Source organism: Gossypium arboreum, chromosome 13 (assembly GCF_025698485.1).
Source record: "Gossypium arboreum isolate Shixiya-1 chromosome 13, ASM2569848v2, whole genome shotgun sequence".
NCBI lineage: Eukaryota > Viridiplantae > Streptophyta > Magnoliopsida > Malvales > Malvaceae > Gossypium > Gossypium arboreum.
This window is the reverse complement of record NC_069082.1, coordinates 84,388,443-84,403,253: the sequence shown is the minus strand read 5'-3', so window position 1 is coordinate 84,403,253 and position 14,811 is coordinate 84,388,443. Positions and strand designations below refer to the sequence as shown.

Below are 14,811 nucleotides of genomic sequence, written 5' to 3'. Positions count from 1 at the left end.
AGGGCTGAAATTAAATTTCCGAGGCTTGGGGAAAAATTGCAATTTTGTAAAAATTAGGGGGCAAAAATGTAATTTTTTTATAATGTGATTTTTGGATTAAAATAAATAGTTTGAGTGTTAAATGAGCTAAATATGTTGTTATAGATCAAGAAAGGCATGGAATCGACCTCGAACGGGGAAGGAGAAAGTTTTGGACTAAATTGCAAAATTCCCATATTTTGCGCCGAGGTAAGTTTGTATGTAAATAATACATTAATTTCATTTACATTCTTATATTTCAGCCTATTATATATATATACTAGCTGATGTTGAAGTATAAATCGACTATTGGAAGAATGGAAATAAGTAATAGAGAGAGATCCGGTTGAACATTCTGGAAGATCGAATAAAATAGAGGGAGCGTAGCTAGGTCACATGTATGGTGTCGAGTGCACATCATGTGTACAAGAAAGCTACGAGATACTATGTAGTAGCTAGGTCACATGTGTGATATGGGATGTATTCCATGTAGACAAGAGAGCTACGTGAGAGATAAATGTAGCTAGGTCGCATGCGTGATTCCAAGTGAAGGACACCATGTAGACAAGAGAGCTACGAGACAAATCGGCTAGGTCCCATGAGTGGTACTAAGTGTTCACCATGTGTACAAGAGAGCCTAATTAAATGAAATATGATGGTGGGGGGTGTCAGTGAAACCATCTAGTATCGAGGATTAATCCAATTGTTCAACGGGATGGTTTTGTGGTGACATTGTAGTCATGGACCTACACTTGTGATGTATGAAATGTGGTGAAAATGATTTGTGGTATATATATATATGTAAGTTAAAATGAGGTTAGTATACAGAATGTGTGAAAGAGTGAAATTAACATTAAAACTGTTTTGGATAGTAGCAGTTATGTGATTTTGAAAATTCACCAAAAATAGAAGGAATTTAATTAGAGATTGAATGAGATGTGAAATTAAAGCTTAATGAGTTTATTTTCATATAAAAGAAACATAGCAAGCAAAGGAATTTTATATTTTGAGATATTTACAATTGTGTGTGACTTGCTCAGGATGACTATGTGATCCCCTGTTCCAACTTTGAAAAATCATTAAAAATTGTACAAAACAAATTAAGAAATATAGTGTATATTCCTAAATTCCTTATTGAGTCTAGTTTTAAATGAAATAGGTTTCATGGTTATTTTAATTGTGTACTGAGATAAATTCAATTCGTATTGAACAGAGGTCAGATTAGTTGAGCTGTGCAAGAGGGGAAACTTTAACTAATAAAATGTACTAATTGGCTGAACCAAAAAATTATATAAAAAAATTACTAAGAATTTTTATGAGTCTAGATTCAGGGAAATTTTACGGATTTTAATTTTGAGTCTCGTAACTCGAGTTATGATTTATTTAGTGATCATGACGCAGAGGGACAACTTGATCAAATTGGAGTAAACAAAGAAATTAAAAATATGATATAATTGAGTTATGTTGTAAACATATTAGATTCCTTATTTGTTATTTATATACTTACTTACTAAGCTATAAGCTTACTTTATTTTCTCTCCTTTGTCTTATAGTGTCATCCATTAGCACGGAGTTAGAGATCGTAGAAGATCCGCCGCACTATCAATACTCTTGGTATCTGAACTCAACATTTTGATATATGTCATGTATAGCAGACTTAGTTATTTTGTTATGTGTCATAATTGTCTAGGTTTAAATTACTACTTATAGTATCAAACTAATCATTTTGTACGAAGCCTTTGAAATTGGTTTGTATTGTTAATGGCATATGTTATAATGATCCATGATCAAATTGCACGCCATATTTTTGTTGGGTTTTATTTAATAGTATATACTATAATTTGTTAATACCTCGCACCCTATTCCATGAGGGATACGGGTAAGGTGTTACATTTAGTGGTATCGAGCTATGGTTTAGTCGGTTCTCGGACTAATAAAGTGTGTGTAAAAGTCTAGTTATACATGCCATAAAAATATTGTGATAGTGTGGTGACTCGATTATTCTAAAGCGTGTTTTGTTTTAATATAGTAATGGATCCTCAAGGAACTGCGGTGATGATGTTGCTAGTGATGCAATCGCTCCCGCACAAGGACCGCTTTGTGGAAAGTAGACTGAGACATTGAGACAGGGAGATGAGGCTCGGATGCCTTTCTCCAAATGATGAACAATTGGTATATGAATTTATTCGAGCAAATCCAAATGCTCAACCTCCTCCACCCCTCCTATACCTTAGACGATTTCTGAGCTGCTCAAGGCATAGATTTGGTAAGAATGAACAAGCCTCCGGTTGACAAGATTCGAAAACAAGGGGTCAAGAGTTTAGAGCAAAGATCGATGATGATCTTGAGAAAGCGGAATTCTGGCTTGAAAATTCTACCCGTGTATTTGATGAGCTCTCATGTACATCCGAGGAGTGCTGTATCGCTTTTGAGATATTCGGCCTACCACTGGTGGAAGAATTTGGTAGCAGTGGTGCCAAAAGAAAGAGTTACTTGGGATTTCTTCCAGGAAGAATTTAGAAAGAAATACATAAGTCAGCGATTTATTGATAAAAAACGGAAGGAGTTCCTTGAATTGAAGCAGGGAAAGATGTCTGTGGCAGAGTATGAACGCGAATTTGTGAGACTCAGCAAGTATGCCCAGGAATGTGTGTCCACCGAGGCCATTATGTGCAGAAGGTTTGAAGATGGGCTAAATAAGGACATTAAAGTGCTTGTAGGAATTTTGGAGTTGAAAGAATTTGTAGTATTGGTTGATCGAGCTCTTAAAGCCAAAGAATTGAACAAAGAAAGAAGAAAAGCTGCTATTGAGGCTCGAGATGCCAGAAAAAGGCCGATAAGCAAGCCATTTCAATCTCAATCAAAGAGGTCCAAAGAGACAAACCCTCGAATGACAGTTTCAACTGGGGATTCACATAGAGATCGTGGTAGAGCATATTCGGGGTCTAAAGCTCAAGCTACTTCGGTGGCAAGTGTGGGTAATGTGCAACCTAGAAAGCCCGAGTGTCAGCAATGTTGCAGGCAACATTATGGTGAGTGTTGGGGAACTGAGCGAGCTTGTTTTAGGTGCGATTCTCGTGAGCATTTTATTAGAGACTATCCGGAGAAAGTTAAAGAAGAAAGATTTCAGAGTGCTAGACAGAAAACCACCGCTAGTAGAGGTAGACCATCGAGAAATATTGGAGGTGGGACTAGCAGTAAAACTGCGATGAAAGATTCAGTGGCAAGATCAGAAGCTAGAGCACCTGCTAGAGCTTATGCTATACGTGCTTGAGAAGATGCATCATCTCCCGATGTCATTACTGGTACATTTTCTCTTTATGATACTATTGTTATTGCATTGATTGATCCCGGGTCCACTCATTCCTATATTTGCATGATTTAGTATCTAATAAAAAGTTGCCTGTTGAGTTTACTGAGTTTACGATTAAAGTGTCGAACCCCTTAGGCCAATATGTGCTAGTTGACAAGGTTTGCAAGAATTGCCCATTAATGATTCAAGGTCACTGCTTTTCGGCTAATTTGATGCTGTTACCATTTGATGAGTTTGGCGTTATCTTGGGAATGGACTGGTTGACATTGTATGATGCCAAGGTAGATTGTAAACAAAAAACACTAGAGTTGAAATGTGAAAATGGAGAAATTCTGTGGGTTGAAACAGATGAATCAAATAAATTACCTATGGTGATTTCGCACATGTCTACACAGAAATACATGAGGAACAGGTGTGAAGCTTATCTGGCTTATGCAATGAATACTAAGTTGCCTCTACTGAAGTTTGAATTAGTACCGATAGTTTGTGAGTTTCCAGATGTATTTCTAGAGGAATTGCCTGGGTTGCCTCCGAACAGAGAGATAGAGTTTGCCATTGATTTGTTGCCGGGTACTGCACCAATCTCGATTGCTCCATATAGAATGGCTCCGAGTGAATTAAAAGAATTGAAGGCTCAGTTGTAGGAGTTAACAGATAAGGGATTTGTGAAACCGAGTTTCTCTCCTTGGGGTGCTCCTGTATTGTTCGTAAAGAAGAAGGATGGTTCAATGAGACTTTGCATTGATTACCGTCAGCTTAATGAGGTGACTATAAAGAACAAGTACCCATTACCGAGGATTGATGATTTATTCGATCAGTTAAAGGGGGCCACAGTGTTTTCAAAGATCGATTTGAGGTCTGCTTACTACTAGTTGAGAGTTAAGGAGTCGGATGTGCTGAAAACCACCTTTAGGACAAGGTATGGACATTATGAGTTTCTTGTGATGCCTTTCGGCTTAACAAATGCTCCAACTATATTTATGGACTTAATGAATTGGATCTTTCGGCCATATTAGGATAAGTTTGTAGTAGTGTTTATAGATGACATTCTAATTTATTCTGGGGATGAGTCTGAACATGCCGAACACTTGAGAACCATATTGCAGATCTTGAGAGAAAAGAAACTATTTGCTCAGTTTAGTAAAAGTGAGTTCTGGCTTCGTGAAGTCGGATTTTATAGTCTCAGGTGATGGTATTCGGGTGGATCCAAGTAAGATTTCTGCGATCGTTGATTGGAAACCGCCAAAGAATGTATCCAAGGTTAGAAGCTTTTTAGGCTTAGCCGGGTATTATAGACGTTTTGTTGAGGGATTGTCGATGATTGCCTCTCCTATGACTAAATTGTTGCAAAAGAATGTTAAGTTTGAATGGACTGATAAATGTCAGCAGAGTTTTGAAAAGTTGAAAGCACGATTGATCAAGCACTAATTTTAGTACTGTTTTGAGCCGGAAAGGAGTTCAGTAATTTATAGTGATGCATCATTGACATGCCTTGGATGTGTGTTGATGCAAGAGGGTAAGGTGGTAGCTTATGCTTTGAGACAGTTAAAACCGCATGAGAAGAACTATCCTACACATGATTTGGAATTGGCCGCTATTGTCTTTGCCTTGAAGATTTGGCGACATTATTTGTATGGTGAAAATGCGAATTTTTACCGATCACAAAAGTTTGAAGTATTTGATGAATCAAAGGATTTGAATCATGATGCAGAGATGGCTTGAATTATTAAAGGATTATGATCTAGTGATTGATTATCATCCGGAAAAGCAAATGCGATTCTTGACGCCTTGAGCAGAAATTTCTTTTTACTTTGAGAGCCATGAATATGTGGTTAGCATTGTCGATGATGGGTCAATCTTAGCAGAGATGAGGCTAAACCGTTATTTCTCCGCTTGATTTGTGATACTCAAAAGAACGATAGTGAGTTGCGAAGCAAGAGAACTCAATGCTGAATCAAAGTTATGACTCGATTTTCGAGTTGGACCAGACGATCGTTTGATGTTTCGAGACAGGATATGTGTACGAAAAATGATGAATTGATTCGAAAATATTACATGAGCCACACGGTGGGTCGTTTATCGATTCACCCGGTAGCACAAAAATGTATAATGATTTCAAGAAGTTGTATTGGTGGCGTGTATGAAAAGGTACATTTCTGAATTTGTAACCAAGTGTTTGATCTGTCAACAAGTAAAAGCTGAACATCAAGTGCCTTCAGGATTACTTCAACCGGTAATGGTGCCTGAGTGGAAATGGGACAAGATTACCATGGATTTTGTAACCGGTTTGCCTTTGACTCCTAAAATGAAGGATGCTGTCTGGGTAGTGCTTGATAGATTAACAAAGTCAGCCCACTTTATACCACTAGTGCCGATTACTCACTTGATAAATTAGCCAAATTATATATTGTTGAAATTGTGAGATTGCACGGAGTACCTATGTCTATAATATCAGATAGAGATCCGAGATTTACCTACAAGAAGCTTTGGGTACAAAATTAAACTTTAGTACCGCGTTTCATCCACAAACAGATGGTCAGTCGGAAAGAGTAATCCAGGTACTCGAGGATATGCTTAGATGCTGTGTCTTAGAATTTGGAGGTAGTTGGGAGAAATATCTATCTTTGATTGAATTTGCCTACAATAACAATTATCAGTCAAGTATACAAATGGCACCGTACGAAGCCTTGTATGGTCGTAAGTGTCGGACTCCTTTATATTGGACCGAACTTAGTGAGAAACAGATTCACGGAGTTGATCTAGTTAAAGAAATCGAAGAGAAAATAAAAGTAATTAGGGATTACTTGAAAGTTGCTTTAGATCGAAAAAAGTCATATGCAGATTTAAAAAGAAAAGAGATTGAATTTCAGGTGGGTGATAAAGTGTTCTTGAAGGTGTCACCATGGAAAAAGATTTTGAGATTTAGCCGAAAAGGCAAGTTGAGTCCGCGTTTTATTGGGCCGTACGGGATTACTGAGAGGATTGGACCAGCGGCATATCGGTTGGCCTTACCTGCAGAGTTAGAAAGAATTCATAACGTGTTTCATGTATCAATGTTGTGACGTTATCGTTCTGATCCTTCACATGTGATTTCTCCAACAGAAATTGAGATTCGACCGGATATGACCTATGAGGAGGAACCAATAAAGATTTTGGCTCGAGAAATTAAACAGTTAAGAAATAAAAGTATAGCCTCAGTGAAAGTATTGTGGCACAGACATGGGATAGAAGAGGCTACGTGGGAACTTGAGGAAGCTATTGGGAAACAATACCCGAACCTCTTTACCGGTAAGATTTTCGGGGACGAAAATCTCTAAAGGGGGGAGAATTGTGACAACCCGAATTAGGGCCTAATCGGAATAGTGGTTTTGTGACAACAAATCTAAGATAGAAATAATTGTTTTATAATTATTTTGGGGTTTATGATATGATTTCATGATTTTGTGAAAATTTCGTGATGAAATTCTGTGCATTGTGCGCTTAAGTTGAGATTAGGGACTAAATCGAATAAACTGTAAAACTCGTGTTTTAGAAGTTTTTAGTATGAAATTGCTTTGGGATATTAAATAGGAGGTCTTAAATAGCAATTTGACCCATTCTTAAGTTATGGACAAAAGTTGGACATGGAGGAATTTTTTTTGAAAGTTTAGTAGTAAGGGCATTTTGGTCATTTGTATATTAAATGAAATAAAATGGGAAAAATAACACAAAATTGGTTATCATCTTCATTAGTTGCTGCCGAAAATTGCTCTCCTCCATAGCTAGGGTTTCTTCAACTTTCAAGCTTCATAGTAAGTGATTTCAAGCCCCGTTTTTAATGTTCTTCACTTTTTTGAAATCCTCGTAGCTCGGTTTACTTATTTCTACCATTATTTCGAGTTAGGGTTTATGTTTAAAAATTAACCATGAATGATAGGCATGTATTTTTTTGTTTGATGGTAGAATATGAATGTTTGAAGTTAGGAGAATGATCTTTTCTAAGCGATTTTTAACGAAAACGAGCAAAACGACATAATCGATAAAAATACCTATTGTTCATAACTATGTGTTAGAGTGAGAATTTGATGTTGCCATAGAAGAGAAAAATGATTAGTAGGTTATTAAACATAAGAATAGGGGCTGAAATTAAATTTCCGAGCCTTGGGGAAAAATCGCAATTTTGTAAAAGTTACGGGGCAAAAAAGTAATTTTTGTATAATGTGATTTTTGGAATAAAATAAACAGTTCGAGTGTTAAATGCGCTAAATATGTTGTTATAGATCAAGAAAGGCGTGGAATCGACCTCGAACGGGGGAAGGAGAAAGTTTTGGACTAAATTGCAAAATTCTCATATTTTGCACCGAGGTAAGTTTGTATGTAAATAATACATTAATTTCATTTACATTATTATATTTCAGCCTATTATATATATATACTAGCTGATGTTGAAGTATAAATCGACTATTGGAAGAATGGAAATAAGTAATAGAGGGAGAGATCCCGGTTGAACATTCGAAAAGATCGAATAAAATAGAGGGAGCGTAGCTAGGTCACATGTATGGTGCCGACTGCACATCATGTGTACAAGAAAGCTACGAGATACTATGTAGTAGCTAGGTCACATGTGTGATACGGGATGTATCCCATGTAGACAAGAGAGCTACGTGAGAGATAAATGTAGCTAGGTCGCATGCGTGATTCCAAGTGAAGGACACCATGTAGACAAGAGAGCTACGAGACAAATCGGCTAGGTTGCATGAGTGGTACTAAGTGTTCACCATGTGTACAAGAGAGCCGAATTAAATGAAATATGATGGTGGGGCTATGTGCTGAAACCATCAAGTATCGAGGATTAATCCGAATTGTTCAACGGGATGGTTTTGTGGTGACGTTGTAGTCATGGACCTACACTTGTGATGTATGAAATGTGGTGAAAATGATTTGTGGTATATATATATGTAAGTTAAAATGAGGTTAGTATAAAGAATGTGTGAAAGAGTGAAATTAACATTAAAACTGTTTTGGACAGTAGCAGTGACGTGATTTTGAAAATTCACCAAAAACAGAAGGAATTTAATTAGAGGTTGAATGAGATGTGAAATTAAATCTTAATGAGTCTGTTTTCATATAAAAGAAATAGATCAAGCAAAGGAATTCTATATTTTGAGATATTTACAATTGTGTGTGACTTGCTCAGGATGACTATGTGATCCCCTGTTCCAACTTTGAAAAATCATTAAAAATTGTAAAAACAAAATTAAGAAATATAGTTATATTCCTAAATTCCTTATTGAGTCTAGTTTTAAATGAAATAGGTTTCTTGGTTATTTGAATTGTGTACTGAGATAAATTCAATTCGTAGTGAATAGAGGTCAGATCAGTTGAGCTATGTAACAGGGGAAACTTTAACTAATAAACTGTACTAATTGGCTGAACCAAAAAATTCTAGAAAAAAATTACTAAGAATTTTTATGAGTCTAGATTCAGGGAAATTTTACGGATTTGAATTTCAAGTCTCGTAACTCGAGTTATAATTTATTTAGTGATCATGACGCAGGAGGGACAACTTGATCAAATTGGAGTAAACAGTAAAATTAAAAAATATGATATAATTGAGTTATGTTGTAAACATATTAGATTCCTTATTTGTTATTTATATACTTACTTACTAAGCTATAAGCTTACTTTCTTTTCTCTCCTTTGTCTTATAGTGTCATCCTACTAGCACAGGAGTTAGAGATCGTAGAAGATCTGCCCGCACTATCAATACTCTTGGTATCTGAACTCAACATTTTGATATATGGCATGTATAGCAGACTTAGTTATTTTGTTACATGTCATAATTGTCTAGGTTTAAATTACTACTTATAGTATCAAACTAATCATTTTGTACGAAGCCTTTGAAATTGGTTTGTATTGTTAATGGCATATGTTATAATGATCCATGATCAAATTGCACGCCATATTTTTGTTGGGTTTTATTTAATAGTATATACTATAATTTGTTAATACCTCGTACCCTGTTCTGGCGACGGCTACGGGTAAAGGGTGTTACAGAGACACACGGCTGAGTCTCTGCCCATGTGTTTACTGCTATGAGTACTGACTTGTAAAATTTACGTGTAGGGGACACACGGCCGGACAACACGCCCATGGGGTTGGCCGTGTATCTACCCGTGTGGACAATATAAAGCTATTTACTAAGCCTTATGCCACCCTGAAACAAAATTTAATACCATCCAACATGTCAAAGTCTACTTAATATGATTTCTCGACTAACATCCATAGCTAAGACTCATATACATTTCATATATTCAACCATGCCAACAATTTCACATTCATGAAAGACTATCTTGCATTCATATAGTAACTTTCAATGTTAGCCATTTTCATGGCCTTATACAAAATAAGTCAAATACTAATAAAAGCCACAAAATAAGTCAAATACTAATAAAAGCCAACACATTCGGCCCCAAAATTATATGACACCAAAACAAAATCAAGAGTCTCTATACATGCCATAAGCATATGATAAAACTAGTTATACCAAGCGCTTCAAGCGTAGTGTGATTGGCTTCCCCGATGTAGTTGATGATCCTCGAGTTACTTTGGCGGCACTATAAGAAATGGGAAAGGAAAAAGGGTAAGCATGAGAGCTCAATAAGTACATATATGCAAATAAGTGTAATTAGAAACACATTCATCAAACAATGGCTTATCATACTTAAATGATATATCATTTTAACATCACTATTTGGCTCTTCTTCTTTTACGCATACTTACTACATCTCATCACATACTAAGGTCTTCATTTGAGAGTTTAGTATACATACCTGTAATTACCCATAAAATAACTCAAGTTCATTCTCTCTATTGACAAACCTCATTGGAAGTATCGCCAAGCCATTCATAGAGTTACCCCTTTTGAACACTTAGAAATACTAATGAATACATCAATAGCTTACTCCTAAGTACTATACAAGCGTCCAAAGCTACCTTGTACTTTGCAATACTTGCATATGTGAACTACTCACGGGCCTTTTTACCAAGTCAGTACCCGGACCCCATAGCTCTATCATGTAATGCCCACTCTTTGAGCCACTTACGGGTCTACACACAAAGTCAGTACCCGGACCCATATTACATATTTCACTTGTCTCATGAACTCAGACTCAACTCATGAGTTCAGACCACTCAATTTCTCATGACTTGTGTTTTGTATCCTATACTATTTTCGAGGTTCGACGGGATCTTGTATCTAACCTGATGCTGTCGCACTTGTTCATAATGTAGGTTACTCTTATATCGCATTATTTATACTTTCATGGTATCGAGTAGATTATTATACATGGTAAAAAAAATAAAACATTTAAAAGTAAGCTAAAATGACACATTATTTACATATGTACTTACCTCGGCACAAAATGATAGGAACAAGCCTAATCCTCGTAAATTTTTTTCTTCCCTCGATCAAGACCCGAACCATGTTTCTCTTAATCTAAAATTTCAAAAATTAGCTTATTTAATACACAAATCATTCAGTTCAACTTAAGATTCATACTTTGGTAAAATGACTGTTTTTCCCTTGAACTTCGCAAAAATTACAAATTTACCCTGGGCCCGAAAATTAATTTTTTTATCGAATTTCCTTATTAGCCAAGCCTAACCGACCATTTATTTCTCTAATTACCACCCCAAATTCTCAATATTTCACACTATTACTATCTATTTTACAAATTTTACAAAATGGTCCTTTTAGGGTTGTCATGAGAAGTCCTTTCACAAAAGTTGTTCATTCAACAACCAAGACTCATTTTCTCCCATAAAAACTTAGTAAACATACAAATCCTTTCATGGTAAGTCCTTAGACTATCAATCATTTCACAAAATAGTCCCCTCATAGCTAGATTAAGCTTTAGGGGTCTCAAAAGTACAAAAATTATGAAGAATAACCCTCAAATTGACTTACTTGCAAGAGGCTAGCTTGGCTAAAATTTCAAGGCTTCAAAACCCTTATTTTTGCTAAAAACTTCAGTGAAGAAGAATAGGTGAAATGAGTGATATCATCTTTTGTTTATTTCATTTCTTTTTAGTCAAACAAGTCACCAAATTTTTACCTAACATTGACTAGCCTAATTCCTTGTCCCTAAGGCTGGCCATGCTACATTTTAAGGGTCTATTTTCCCATTAAAGACCTTAAATTTTGGCTCTCTAGCTATTTGGTATGTTTATCAAGTGAAATTAAAATTTTACCCTTTATACGCTTTAGTCCTTTTTCGCAATTAAGCTCTCAAGAGCTAAAATTTATTCACCAAATTTTTCATGCACCTTTATAATCATGCCATCACGTATAAAATAATAATAAAATAATTTCTTCAGCTTTAGAATAGTGGTTTCGAAACCACTTTTCCGACTAGGCCTAAAATCGGGCTGTTACAGATAATGATAGATGAAATCTAGGTGGATTCTTTCTTGGGTATTGTTTCGCTTATTGGTTGTTAATAATTTGCTTTCCTGATTTGTTCTTTTTTGTGTTCTTAAGTTAATTAATTTAGTTAATTAATTTAGTTAATTTTAGTTTTCATCAATCACTCTATTTTGTTGGTTAAATAATAGAAATATGATAATTACTAGTATCTTCAGTCTCTGTGGGAACAATATTTGTGCTCACCATAACTAAACTATTAATTGATAAGTGCACTTGCCGTTATCGAATTTTTAGTTGGTTTACGATTGCATCAAGTTTTTGGCACCGTTGCCGAGACTAAAATATTAAGAAAACTTTATTCCTATTAATTTAACTATTTTTTATTTTTATTTTTATTTTATTTAATTTTTACATTCTGATTTTTTCATTTGTTTGCTTCTGGCAGGTTCTTTTAGTTTAAGACTAGAGGAAACCCATTAGATCCATTACTTTTTGATAATGATATTGAAAAGACTGCTCGTAGAAATCGTAGAGAGGTTAGAGAAGTAAGACAAAGCCAACAGAATATAGTACATGATTAAGAGGAAAAGGATATTACTGTGGTGATGGGTGATAATCAAAATAATCAACTACCTCTTGCATGTCCTGCCCCTCAGACTATGATGATTACGTTAAGCCCACTCTGATTGGGGCTAAATCAAGTATTGTGAGAGCTACCATTAATGCAAACAATTTTAAGCTGAAGCTGAACAGAATTCAGATGGTATAATAGTATGTTCAGTTTGATGGTTTGCAAGATGAAGATCTGAAAACCCATTTGGCTAACTTTCTAGAGATTTGTGACACTTTCAAGATCAATGTCATTACTGATGATGCCATACGCTTACGGTTGTTCCTATTCTCATTGAGGAACAAGGAAAAATAGTGGTTAAATTCATTGCCACGAGGCTATATCATGACTTGGGATCAGATGGTTGAGAAGTTTCTTTTGAAGTACTCCCTGCTAGCTAAACGAACTAGGTTGAGGAATGATACGTCTTCTTTTGTTCAATTGATTTGGAGACATTATATGATGTATGAGAAAGATTTAAGGATCTTTTGAAAAGGTGCCCTCATTATGGGTTACCTTTTTGGTTACAAGTTCAAATCTTTTACAATGGTTTGAATCCCCAACTAGGTAATTAATTGATGCAGCAGCTGGTGGAGCACTGAATAATAAAACACCCGAGGACGCTCAAGAGTTTATTGAAGAAATATCACTGAATAACCATCAGTGCAAGTTATTAGAACAAAATCAATGAAAGCAGCCAGTGTTTTTAATATAGATGCAGTTGCTACGTTGGCAAGCCAAATGGAAGCACTGAATAAAAAATTTGATGGTTTGAATTTTTTAAGCAGGTAAATCTGGTGATGCAATGCGATGCGAATGGGGTGGAGATGATTAATCCAAAATATTCACCCTTCAAGTCTAATATGGATCGTCAGCAAACTGATATTTTGGGTAATAATTCTAAACCCCAAAATAAACCCTATAGCAATACTCATAATGTAGGATGAAGGAATCATCCAAATTTCTCTTTGGGTGGTCAAGGAAATCAAAGGTCATAACCCCCTTCCGGTTTTCAGCAACCTTATCAGCAAGAGAAGAAGCCGAACCTTGAGGAGCTGTTGGCTAAATTTATTTCGGTGTCAAAAACTCCATTTCAAAACACTGTGACAGCTCTAAAAATTAGCAAGCATCGATTCAAGGGCTCAAAAATCAAATTGGGCAGGTTGCCAAACTTATTTTAGAAAGACCACAAAGGAGCTTACTTAGCTACACTGAAACAATGCAAATGAACAAAACTATGCAATCACTATTCGAAAGGTGGAAGGGTTAGTAGAGCCTGAAAAGAAGTCGATGCTAGAAGCTGTTGTGAAAAGTGATAAGGTTGAGGAGGGTAAGAAAGAGAATAAGCTGATAATTAGATAATACAAACCATGAATTCTATAACAGCTCGATTTTGGGCTAGTCAGAATAGTGGTTTCGGGGCCACAAATCTGACTCAGAAAAATTTATCTTTATTATATTTTTATGGCCTACAATTTCACAGAATGATTTCATGAAAATCTCATTCTAAAATTTCGATGTTCGGGTACTCAATTTAGTAAAAAGGACTAAATCGTAAAAAGTGCAAAACTTGAGTTCTAGTAGCTAGAGGTATTAAATAGCTATAGAATTTTTTAGTAGAAGTCCTTATGTGATAATTATCCCATTAATAAGTTAGTGGAAGATATTTGTTTGGTATTTTTGAAATTTGTTTGAAAAGAAAAGGACAAATTGGTAATTAAGTTAATAAAGGCATAATAAGACAAAAATTTAAAAGCTATCATCTTTTCTTCTTTCTTCTTCAACCGTTTATGAAGAAAATGGGCAACCATGGATGAGCAAACATTCGGTCAAGCTTCTATGGCTCATCTAGGTACAATTTTTGTCTTGTTTTTAATTACTTCTACATTTTTAGAGTCATGGTAACTCAATTTAGCTATCTCGTACCTTCGTTTTCAAAACTGTTAAAGCTTGTAAAATTTTCCATTGATAAATATATGTGTATTTTGATGCTTGATGATGGAAAATGCATCCTTGTTGTTAAATAAACAACTTTTACTAAGTGATTTTCGGTGAAAACGTCCAAAACGACCATTTTGTAAAAGTTGTAAAAATGGTATAAAAGTGTGTTTTGATGAGAATTGTAGTTTGTTATAGCTATGAAAATGGTTCGGCTAGGCCTAAAGAACAAATAAATTGAGTGCATTTCATTTGACGAGCCTAGGGGCAAAAGTGTAATTATGATAAAGTTTAGGGGAAAAATGTAATTTTGTAAAAATATGACTTTTGGATCACATTGAATAATTTGACTAATAATTAGACTAAATGTGATATTTTAGATCAAGAAAAACAAGATTCAGACTTAGAACGAGAGAAATCAAAGAATATGATAGTTATGTCCAATTGTCGATTTTGTGTTAAGGTAAGTTTGTGTGATTATAATAATGTAATGTTATAATTGAATATTAAATGCTTTGTTGTTAT

At 35.3% G+C, this 14,811-nt stretch overlaps 1 non-coding gene across 1 annotated transcript; it reads right to left on the bottom strand.

Annotated features, from left to right (window-relative positions):
* Window positions 1-12,756: 12,756 nt before the first annotated feature.
* Window positions 12,757-12,862, bottom strand: LOC128286981 (small nucleolar RNA R71). Its single transcript, XR_008277681.1, has one exon. It is a non-coding gene; the product is annotated as a small nucleolar RNA R71 (small nucleolar RNA).
* Window positions 12,863-14,811: the final 1,949 nt, after the last annotated feature.